This window comes from Triturus cristatus, chromosome 1_2 (genome assembly GCF_964204655.1).
Source record: "Triturus cristatus chromosome 1_2, aTriCri1.1, whole genome shotgun sequence".
NCBI classification, from domain to species: Eukaryota; Metazoa; Chordata; class Amphibia; order Caudata; family Salamandridae; genus Triturus; species Triturus cristatus.
Window position 1 is genome coordinate 42,181,636 of NC_140580.1, and position 11,589 is coordinate 42,193,224.

Consider the following 11,589-nt stretch of genomic DNA (forward strand, 5'->3'; position numbering starts at 1 on the left):
TCCACCTGAACAGAATGAGTGAAATGTAGGGACCCACAGGGTCACGAATGCTGTCTCCCATTAATAAATCAAGTGGGGATTTAAAATTACCTGGGTTACATTTGCAAAGTATTCAACCCACTTGTCTACAGGAATTAAGTTCTCCACAATTAAATGTCACTAAAAAGAGGAGTTCACCACCCTCTATAATAGCCCACTATCTCTTATTTTACCGGCTGCTACCAGATCTTCCCACGCTTTTTCTTTGATTTCATTCTTTCCTTCTGTGATTTCCTTTTGATATGTTTTCCTACATTCCTGAATGCCTTCCCTTGATAGAGGGACTTTTTTGAGAGCTGAGAGCAGCATAAAGCTTTCTTAGTAGTTAACAAAGACCTACTAGTATCACAGAGAGAGCCAAGGCAATTTAAACTGGCTTGTGGTTCTGGTTCATATGCCAGACATTCCCAACATGATGCACAGGTAGTGGTGAAGAGATCGTACAACAATGTTGGGTCGATTTTACTCAATTTCAACATTTGAACTTTATTTCTAGAATAATTAAGGATCATACCTTTCCTGCAATTACTATTACTCCAATGTTCAAAGTGATCAATAGTGGGTTATGGTCACTCATACATTTCGAAATTATAGGGGAATTAGTCATCAGGTTTGCGAGGCAAGATGAAAATAAGATAAAATCTATGGTGCGACCTAAGCTGTGCCACGCTGTGGGTTCTGTTGGTGAAAATTCATCAGGTGCGGCTAAGAACTAAATTATGTTTTATTATTAAATTGTTTACTGACTCGCCAAACAAATCATGCCTAAATGGGATTTCACCTCCCTGCCATGTCAGTGAACCTACATATCTCTTTGTGGGGAAACTTACATAGATGCGTGTTAAAATCTCCAAATCAAAGAATTGCTGGAAGCATGTGACAATTCCTAATGTGTCTATCAATTTCACAATCTAATTCCTCGACCACATATGAACAACATTGATCACAAATGTTATGATAAAAATGTATCAACAATATGTTTACATGACCCCCTGCTTTCAGGGTCATAGTATGATAATAAGGGGAATGCTTGCAAAATAGCATCACAAAATATCCATATTCTAATGTACGCTGACGATGTGGTCTTTTTTGACCTCACACCTATTGGCCTTTAGCGTAACATGGACGCTCTCTCTAGGTATACTGAAACTAACTTTCTAAAAGTAAACATCTCTAAAACAAAAGTGGTAACGTTTAGGGGAAGTAAACATTACAGTCTCTTTGGATGGAAGCTAGGTGGGAGACCAGTCGAGGCTGTAAGGACGTATACCTACCTGGGGAGAGTCTTTTCTCAGACACTAGAAACCATTTCTCATTTTCAGCATATGGAACTTAAGGCCGCAACCCATATAAGCGCATTAAAGATATTTTACTCATCCTTGGGAAAGAGGCATTTTCATTCCCTCCTCGAAATTTATTGCGTTAAGATTCCTCTTATTTTATCTTACGCATTAGAGTATATTTCTATAAAAAAAAGTGATCTATCTTAAATTTGAATGAAGGGAAACTCCTACGTAAGATTACCACAATGAGCCAAGCTACACCGGTTCAAGTACTAGGTTTAGAATTAATGGTACTTAGCGCCTGTAGCAAGGTAGGATCCTTCTGCAAGGTTACCCCCATTTTTTTCCTGGTGTTAAGCTGTGTTTTGACTAGTCTGACTGGGATCCTGCTAATCAGGACCCCAGTTTATATGCTTTCTCCCTAAATTGTTGTGGTCAGTACATAGGTACATCCCAGATTGGATACCGGGGAACCCTTATCAGTCCCTAGTATATGGTACTCAGGTATCTCCCTAAATTGTTGTATTCAGTACATAGGTACATCCCATATTGGATACTGGGGTACCCTTATCATCCCTAGTATATGGTACTAAGGTACCCAGGGCATAGGTACCCCAGAGGTCTCCCATGGGCTGAAGCATGTATTATGCCACCCATGAGAGACCATTCAAAATGGAACTACAGGCCTGCCATTGCAACCTGTGTAAGTTGGTGCTTGCAGAAAAATTCTGTCTGCCATGTGGAATACCGCAAGGTTCTGCTTTATTTCCAACCTTGTTCAACATCTATGTTACCCCTCTGGCCAAACTAATCAGAGAACACGGTTTCAGGCTGATCTCATACGCTGACGACACCCAGATACTTATATTCATCTCGAGGAGGGTTGAAGTCACAGTTGTTGTTTCCATAGCTGTCTGAAGTGTATCATGGGTTGGATGAATTCAAATTTCCTCAAGCTTAACACAGATAAAACTGAGATTGGGCAGGGTCCAACTATATGAAATCAAACATGGTGGCCAACTGAGGCAGGTAACTGCCCCATTCCACCTACTAAAGCAAGAAACCTGGGAGTAATGTTCAACTACCAGTTAAACCTTGCAGGACAGTTCAATCACCTGACTTCCTCATGCTTCTTTCCCACCCCACACTGCACACACTCTCAGTGGGGTCCCTATCTACTCACCTTGGGTGGTTCCTTGGGGTCCCAGCAATTCTACGTCCTCTCAAAATTGTCTTGACTCGAGTCGTGGTTCTTATACCACTTTCTTAGTAAATGGTTTGGTCACCCCCCCTCCCCCGGCCACTGTGTATTTCGTGCTATTTACTGTGTTTCGGTGCTAAAGAATTCTGTGTAATGTGTTTATCTCTGTGTTGGAGATACTTGAACATTCTAGAGAGTATTATATAATAAATACATAATTTTATAAATACTTGGTGTGGTTCTTTTCACTTAATCTATACTATAAGATTGCATTCTGGTAAAACAAGCTGCTTTACACTCGTTCTGGACTAAACCTGAAGGCTGCTCTCCACAGCTACCACTTAGAGAGCTTTCTAAGGTTGTCTGAAACCCCTTAAATCACCATAAGGGTTGTCTGGACTGGCGCAAGGTGCCAACTTACATTAGTGGACATCATATACCAGGCCATCCTCTCACAGCACCTATACAAGAGCTTTGGCAAATATAATCAGATGGGCATATAACTTACTTAATGTGACAGAAGACTCCTTGAGAGCTCTCTTTAAGCACAAAACTTTTAAGCTTGGCGCAAGACAGTGCAATTTTAATGAATATCTCGAGATAGCTTATGAGCCCTTTCTTTTTTTTTTTTTATATTTTTTTATTGCCTTTTTTCCCCCCTTTATACAGGGCATAGTCACCATAAAATACATAAAGCAGAGTACTACATAAGTTCAATTTGACAAACTAAAACAGTTCTATAATAATTTGGGCTAGACAAACAATTATTCTAAGCAAATTTTTGCATTAACATCATTGAAAATATGAGAAGAGAGGAAATCAGAAAAAGCTAAACAATAGTTCAAATAATATTATACCATCAATTTCTAATTTTCCTTCCACCTAATAATAGGGTCCCAGATTTGTAGTCCCAGCTTTCTTCCCCTTTTACCCTTCCTAGCGTATATCTCTTTCTCCAGATTATAAACTGAAAGTAGTCTCGCCAACCATTGATAGAACGTAGGTGGGTATCGTTCCAGCCAGGCCGAGGCAAGGCAGATTCGTAAAACAGCCATAGCTACAAACAAGAAGAAAGATGTTGAATCCCCTACGCCATCGATATCTATCCCCAGCAGTATTGTCAATGGGGTAAAATTAATCTTACTACCCAATAATCTCTCTAAGAATGCTTCTATGGGCTTATGTAGCAGGGAAAGATGTGGACAGGTAGCAAAGACATGTATTATGTCTGCCTCGGAGCTATCACACCTGGGACAAGTAATTCCTGTCGTCCCTCCCCACTGTGCTATCCTAGCTGGTGTGAAATATAATGAGTAGATCGTTTTGTAATGCTGAGCCTGAAGTGCCGCTGAGCATAGTACTTTCTGTGCTAATTCAAGTGACATTAAGAAGCACTCCCGGCCCACTCAGAGTTTTTCTGCCCACTTATTTTGATATTTGAGAAGATCGTCTTCTTTATTCGTCATCAATTCAGCATAGATTCTTTTGATTGTACAACTCCCCCTGCCCCGGATAATTTCCAAAATTACATTATTCCCAAACGCAGCAGAACCACCCTTCTTAGTTTTTAGAAAGCTCCTAACTTGTAAGTATTTAAAAAAACTTCTAGTGTCCACCCCATAAGCCGTTTGTATATCAGAGAACTGGCGTATTCCATTTAGGTCCATTAGGTCCCCTACCTTCGTAATGCCTCGACGCCCCCATTCTATGAAAACTGAATCTGAGAAGATGTCCTGTGGAAGCGTATAGTTCTTGTGTAGTTGAGTATATGCATTGAATCTGCCTAAACCATATCTTTTCTTGAAAGATATCCATATCTTATGAGCAGCTATCAGTGTTTTAAATGTTGTTCTCTTGTAGTAACTAGGATCAGTATATTTCAAAGATACATTCTCCGCCTCTTCTCCTAGAAGTATCGAGTAGATGGATACAGAGCCCAAGGCGTCATCTGCCTCCGTGCCGCCACCACCTAAAAGTCCGGACATATACTGCAAGGCTGCTGCCCAATAATACATTTTTAGGTCAGGGACAGCCCATCCTCCCCTCTCTCTGGGGAGCACCATGTACAGCAAAGCCCTTCTTGTCTTACCTTGTGCCCATAGGAACCTATTTAGGATCTGCCCTATTATATTGAACCATTTTACTTCAAACATAAGTGGAATTGATCTGAAAAGATAAAGAAATTTTGGCAAAAAAATCATTTTGACTATATTTGTACGTCCTACTATAGAGAGATGGAGATTATGCAATCTGTCCATGTCCTTTTTTACTTTCTTTATTATTGGTTCTATATTCCTCTCCACTACCTTATTCAGGTCTGCCGAAATACTAACCCCTAAATAAACTCCGGACTCCACTACTCTAGAATCCAGACAATCTGCTCTGTTATTTTTAATTATCTGTGTCTTAGGCCCATTCAGGGCATAACCTGATATCTGTCCAAAACATAGGGCTTCTCTCTCCACTTCTCTTATAGCCTCAGTGGGTGCCGGTGTGAAAATTGCCACATCATCGGCGTAAGCCAGAATTTTACAGTCTGCACCCTTAGTTTTTATAGGAGGGATCCTGTTGTTCGCCTCTAATTTGCGTAAAAAGGGGTCTATATACAACGCAAACAGAAGTGGCGAACATGGGCAGCCCTGTCTTGTACCCCGTTTAATCTGTAAGGATCTTGTATAGACCGCATTCACCCGAATTCGAGCTGATGGAGCTAAGTATAAGGCCTGAATAGCTTTTATAAATCCCTCGCTACACCCTGTCCATCTCAGTGTTAACCAGAGATACTCCCAGGAGACCCGATCAAATGCTTTTTCAGCATCCAGTAGCATAGCTGCCATCGGGTCTCCTGTCACCTCTGCAGCGTCAAATAAGGTAATAGCTCTGCGGATATGCTGTGTTGTACCTCTTCCTGGTATAAATCCGTGTTGAGTAACTTATGAGCTCTTTCAATGCTCCATTTTTCTTTTACAATCCTGGTGACGTGTATATTTGAAGTTTTCTCTGAAAAAAACGATACCAAGATTGAGGTTTGAACTCGATATGGCATACTGTTCTCAGCTTTCACACTATAGGTTCTTCATAATCAATCTAGAGTTCAAATTTAGTCAAAAATATCTGAGATTCACACTAGAACACAGTGTCAGACGATGCATATTTATGCTTTGCATAGGAATCCTGCCGTTAAAGCCTATACCAAACATTTGGGCGATACAACTGATAAGTCAGGATCTTGTGATCTATGTAGAGGAGGTGCTCAAGACATTGGGCACGTTTTATACCTCTACCCAAATAAAGTCTTGGTCAAAGCTCAACGCCGTTTTATAAAACCTATATGTTTTAGATATGATCTACTTAGAACTAATGATCTGGTTGATCTACTTACTTCCAAATGAATTTGTATACTACAACCTGTTTAAATGTTTTAAAGCCCTTTACCATTGTTTTAAAGAAGTCAAGTTCATGAATTGGTATATTTATTGGAAATAATATGTACATTGTTTTATATTGTCGATCTTTGAGGAGGTCTACATCAATAAAAATAATTATTGATTGATTGATAACAAGGGGTATTGCTTACAGGCCGCTCGATGAGATCAGAGAGGTTTAGAGAGCTCAGGAAATCCAGACACACACAGCTCTTAGCTCATTTGATTGCATAGCGGGACTACACACATTATGCTAACCATTAATATGAAAAATTCTCTCTGGCCCACGATTCTTGACTGCATATGATGTCAAAGTTATTAATACAAGGCATCCAATCTTGGTTTTTCCTTTTGGATCGAATTCCTTCTATGTTTCAAGATAGCAGATATTTTGTGAGTTACTCTCCCTATGTTCTCCTCTATATATATACTGAATACTTGTCTTGGTTGACCTTACAAACTAATGACTTCTTTGTTTCCACCTCAACCCATTCTTTCTGTATTAGGGACTTGACCTTTGTAACTCCACCTAGTGAGAGCCAGTCAATTTGATCTAAACCCTGAAGTGGCTCCAATACATTATTGCTGGTAACACTATAAGGTCCAGAGGAGTCACACTGTTCTGGGGCACTCATTCTCAAAGTTGGCTGTGTCTTACTATGATTGTATGCTGATTTATAAAAAATAACTTAAGGGCATGGCCGTGATCCATCTATCAGTTGGTCCCAAAGTTGCATTCCACACGATAGTTTCTCTGTCATTTTTGGGATTATTTAAATGTATGACCACATAGTCCCCCAGGCTGCTTTTGGGGCCATTGCCAATCCATGCAATCCTTCTAACCATAATTATATAATAACATATAATGCACCAGAATTCTTCCTAAGCAAATGAGCCACTTTATTCCATAAGTCGTGCCAATCTTCTTGTTGTGATTCCTAAGACCACCACATTTCCCAGAATAATAACATATGGGGTGCAAGCAGGTGGCATTTATGATTAGACTACACTACTCCTCTGAGGGGCTGTGCATAAAGGAGATGAATGGCTGGGCATGGTACTGAGAGCAATTCGATTCATGCTGCGATTGTCTGCAATTTGCTTCACACTTCCCCCATTTTTGCCCCTTGACTGAGCTCTTGTGCGACCCAAAAATTCGAAGAGAAATCTTTGTTGAACACCCTGTCCCACATTATGTATTACACTGCTGAAACACATTGTACTTGTATTTAGGGGGACCTATGTATTTTTGTGCCTATTGATGCTGGAATATTTTAACAATTTATGTTCTAAACCTTTTGATTTATCAAGAACGGAAGTACAAAAACCCTCATTAAGCCCTCTAATTTAGACAGAGAGTTAGAAAAATAACTAGATATGTTTCTCTTCAGATCTTTTAAGTACTTGGATTATTCTGTCAGTGGACATGCTGTTAAAACCTTGGAAAAACTCAAGGCCTGGCTATTAACAATATTATCTAGTTCGGCATTTTTCTGTCACTTTCCTTACGTCACTCTGGATTGCACCTTTTTCCCCCCATTTTGCCAGAGGAGAATTTTTTGATACTGTGACTGCATCAACAGATAAGGAATAATTAAGATCACACTGGTTTGAAATTGAGTGAACCCCTTGATTGTTACTGGACTTAAGAATCTGTTTTCTTGAGTGTCTTTTGTTTATGTTTTTTGGGCACCGAGCTGCCTGATGCTATAGAAATTGCATTAGTTTCTACTGGGTTGTGTGTCAGTTCTTGATGTAAGCTGAGAGTCTCTCCTCAACATGCCCAGCTTTGAAGTTAGTAGCTCCCATGGCACTAGTGAGATATGTGGCAATAGATGTTGCTGTCACCCCAGCCTTATCCATCCCCGTCTTTAAGTCATTCACTTCCTGTTACCCAGGAAGGAAGTTTGTTTTCTTACTCAATCCGAACTGGACAGAACTGATAGGCTAAGAACGACAGCACGGCCCGTCCCATCCTCTTCCGGCAGCAGCCGGGCCTGCTCTGGGTCCAGTCTTCAGGCAGGCCTGGGCAGGGGGAGATGGGGCTCCTCTATTGAGGCTAAGAACCCGCCCCCGCATCCAGGCACAGTGAGGGGGGACCCTGCAAGACCTCTGAGCAATGGAATCTTCCATTGCAGTGACGCTACAGTCATGTTTGAAAAGAAACGCCAATCATCCCTTTTTCGTTATTTGCAATGGTTTAGATGTATCTGCCTTGCTATTGAGCAGCTGAAGACTTAGGGTGTATTCCTAAACTGTCTGGGTTGTTGCAAAATGTTCTGTTTATTCCTTGTTGGAGAACTACTTACAGGTGGTTTGTTCATCAGTGGGATAACAAGACGCCCTGCAGTGCCCAGGCAGTACTTTTTTCAATATTTGACTAGCTTAATGTGCGTCTGTGAAGATTCTTCCGGTTCTAAAACAGTGTTTACTGATTCATAGAGCCATTAGTCCTTGGATGTTAATCCATCTTTTGTTTGTTGCTATGTTTTCTTTTCTACTTTAAATCTTTTCCATGGATATTGATGGGATCAAGCCATTCTGTAAATCTGATCAGCTCTCTGTCTCCTTTGCAAAGCCTCCGAGGTCAACCCATCCTCAAGACAAGCATAGCTAGGTGGAAAGCTGAATGTATGCAGGCGTGCGCTCTCAAAGCCCATGCACAGCATACACAGGGAGGAGTCCCACCACAACCGCGACACCGAAGATTACTGTGAACGGCTTGCAAGTGACCGATTCCACACTGGATGTCAGCAGTATGCTAAGCATTTATGATCCACAGCAGTAAATGCACCATAGGAACTAGAAATCCAAATGGACTGCCGCCCCTATACGGGCTGTTGAGTCATGATGCTCAGGAAGTGCTTCTGGTAATGATTATCATCATCATCAAAATAACTTTATTCGATTCTTGTGAATCATAAAAGTTTGCATACAAGATATATTTCAAAATACAGTTAAAAACATTTATAAAAAATGAACATATTCTCTCCAGTAATTATTAATATACCAGCAAAACTCGATCAGTTTTAAAATTTTCCACTCTTCAACAACACCATTTATACATTTAATTGATTCTTAAAAGGACCTACAATAAATATAAAATTTCGATTCCTTTCACAGTTCATAGCGTTTTCGGATTGAAAGTGCTATTCTAATAAAACTAAGCACTGCACTGTTACAGATTGCATCCATAGATAATGATCTCAAATGGTCAAAGCCCTCCATATAGGAACAAGGTGGAATAGCTTTCAATAAGGGCTTTATAAAGCGCGCTCTAGGTACTGTATACAATGAACAAAACAATATAAAGTGCATTGTGCTCTGTTTGGCCATGTTATTGAATGGACAGGGGGCTAGTCTCTCACACCAACCAACCGGTTTAGGATAGGCCGCTAAAAAGAGAAATGTGCCCAGTCTTAGTCTAGTCATCAGAAAATGTGATTGTACGTGCAAAGTAAAAGACAGGTAAAATTGCTGATGATTTAGCATCCCACCATCCAACATTCCCCGATCCTGGTTAGACATATTTCAATACGGTATGCATTTTTAATAACCATTTTCCAGTTGTTCTGAATAATTTCCGGGTTATTATAATATTCTTCTAGTCCAATTTTACGGAAGGTGTTCCTGACATATGATAGCCAAGGGAGTGACATTGCATTGTCCATGTTCATACAATCCCTCAGTATACTCCTAGAGAATATTAGGTCTTCTGAGGACCAGATTTTCCCCCATAGGATGAGTGGGCCAATATGTATCCTGTCTTTCACATATTCCGGGCCCACCTCAGAATGGCAAAATAATGTAGGTGAGCTACCGGGAATCATTAATAATCGTTTAAAAAAAGTATTCTCTAAAATCTGAATCTGGTAGCTCTTATGATAACCCTATATTCCAGCCCCAAAGGTAGCTACAGATAAACATTTTGATTAATATAAAGTTATCATCTCTGCTACTGGCTTGTGTCCCAATTTGCAGGCAATACAGAAAAGCCCCTCTATTAGTCTGCTAGTCTGTTGGGCCCTTACCCTTACCATAACGAGGTCATCCCAGTTTAATTTATTGCCAAAAACATTACCAAGTGAGTAAAACTGGGCAACTTCTCGATAATTTTTCCCTCTACCATAAATTTCTTGGTTTTAGTTTTCTTTGGACCGCAGACCATGACGAATGATTTGCTAAAATTTACTTCGAGGTCCAGGGCTAACATAAAATCAGTGAAGGCGGTCAGAGCTTATTGTAGGCTATTGGCCTTCAAGGTCATTAAGACTGTATCATCAGCATACGATAGCAAGGGGACTGCTTTGCCATTTATTTTTAGAAAATCCAGTTGCAGTTTAATCAGGAATGCCTCTAAACCATTTGTATATATAAGAAATAGAAAGGGGGCCAGGATACAACCCTGGCGAACCCCCTCCGTGGAGGCAATCGGCCTGGTCTTCTCTCGTCCTGGTCCAAAACGAACCGCTACAGAAGTAGACTCATGCAACCTACGTAGGAGGGTGATTAGGGGTTCTTCAAAACCCATTTCCCCCATCAACGACCATAGCTGTCCCTACTAACAGTGTCAAAAGCACTGGACAAGTCCATGAAGGCCAGGTGAATCAAAACCCCCCTGGCCCTCAAGTACTTGCCCATAATCAGGGACAAATTAAGACACTGTTCAGTTGTCCCCATCCCCTTTCTAAACCCATATTGGGTGTTGGCTATGAAACCAGAGGCATCTGCCCACGACTCCAATCGTGCAAAAATCACTCTCCCCATGACTTTACAAGTGGCATCTATTAAGGAAATTGGCCTGAAGCATGTGGGGTCATTCCGGTTTCCTTTTTTAAAAATTGGTACTACCACTGCTTCCTTCCATGATGATGGAATGTGGCCAAATATTACCGCTTTAAAAACATTAAGTAGTAGAGGTGTCCATAATTGAGGATTACTTTTAAGTAAGTCTAGGGGAACCCCACCTGGTCCTGGTGCTTTTAGAGATATGCCCTTGGCTATCGCATCTTCAAACTCACTTAGGGAAAGGGATAGACTTAATTCATTGGCAGATTGTGGATCAATAAATGTCTCATCCCTTTGTTCTTGTATTGGTATGCCCCAGGGATTGAACATTTTTAAAAAATGGGCTTCCCAAGCTTCCCCTGTTATGGTCGAATCCATGCTCCTAGCATCAGTAGAGAAGAGCGGGTGGTTTATAACCACCCAAAAACTCTTAGAGTCCTTAAGGGAGCTGGCTCTCTCTAGGTCTTCCCAGGCTGTTCTTCTTAATTTGTTTTTTTCTAGAATTAATAACTTTTTTATAAATCTTTCTCGCTGTCTTTACCTGGACATTATTCCGAGGAACCGCTTGCAGGGCTTTCCTGAGATCTCTTTGCGCCTTGGAACACTCAGTGTTAAACCATCTAATTTCAGGTAAATTCCGCTTCCTAATTGGCCACATTTGCACAAATTGATTCGAAAGATTTTATTACCATGTCTGAGGGGAAGTCAAAGGTTAGGCAGGTCATAAAATTACTTTGATTTTCTTTTAGAATGGTCTCCTCAAACTGTGTTGAGTCTACCGAGCTCCAATTCAGCCTTTCCCCTTGATTACGGTTGTGCTTAGCGGGCGTTCATCCCCTCTGACTTTCTGTGC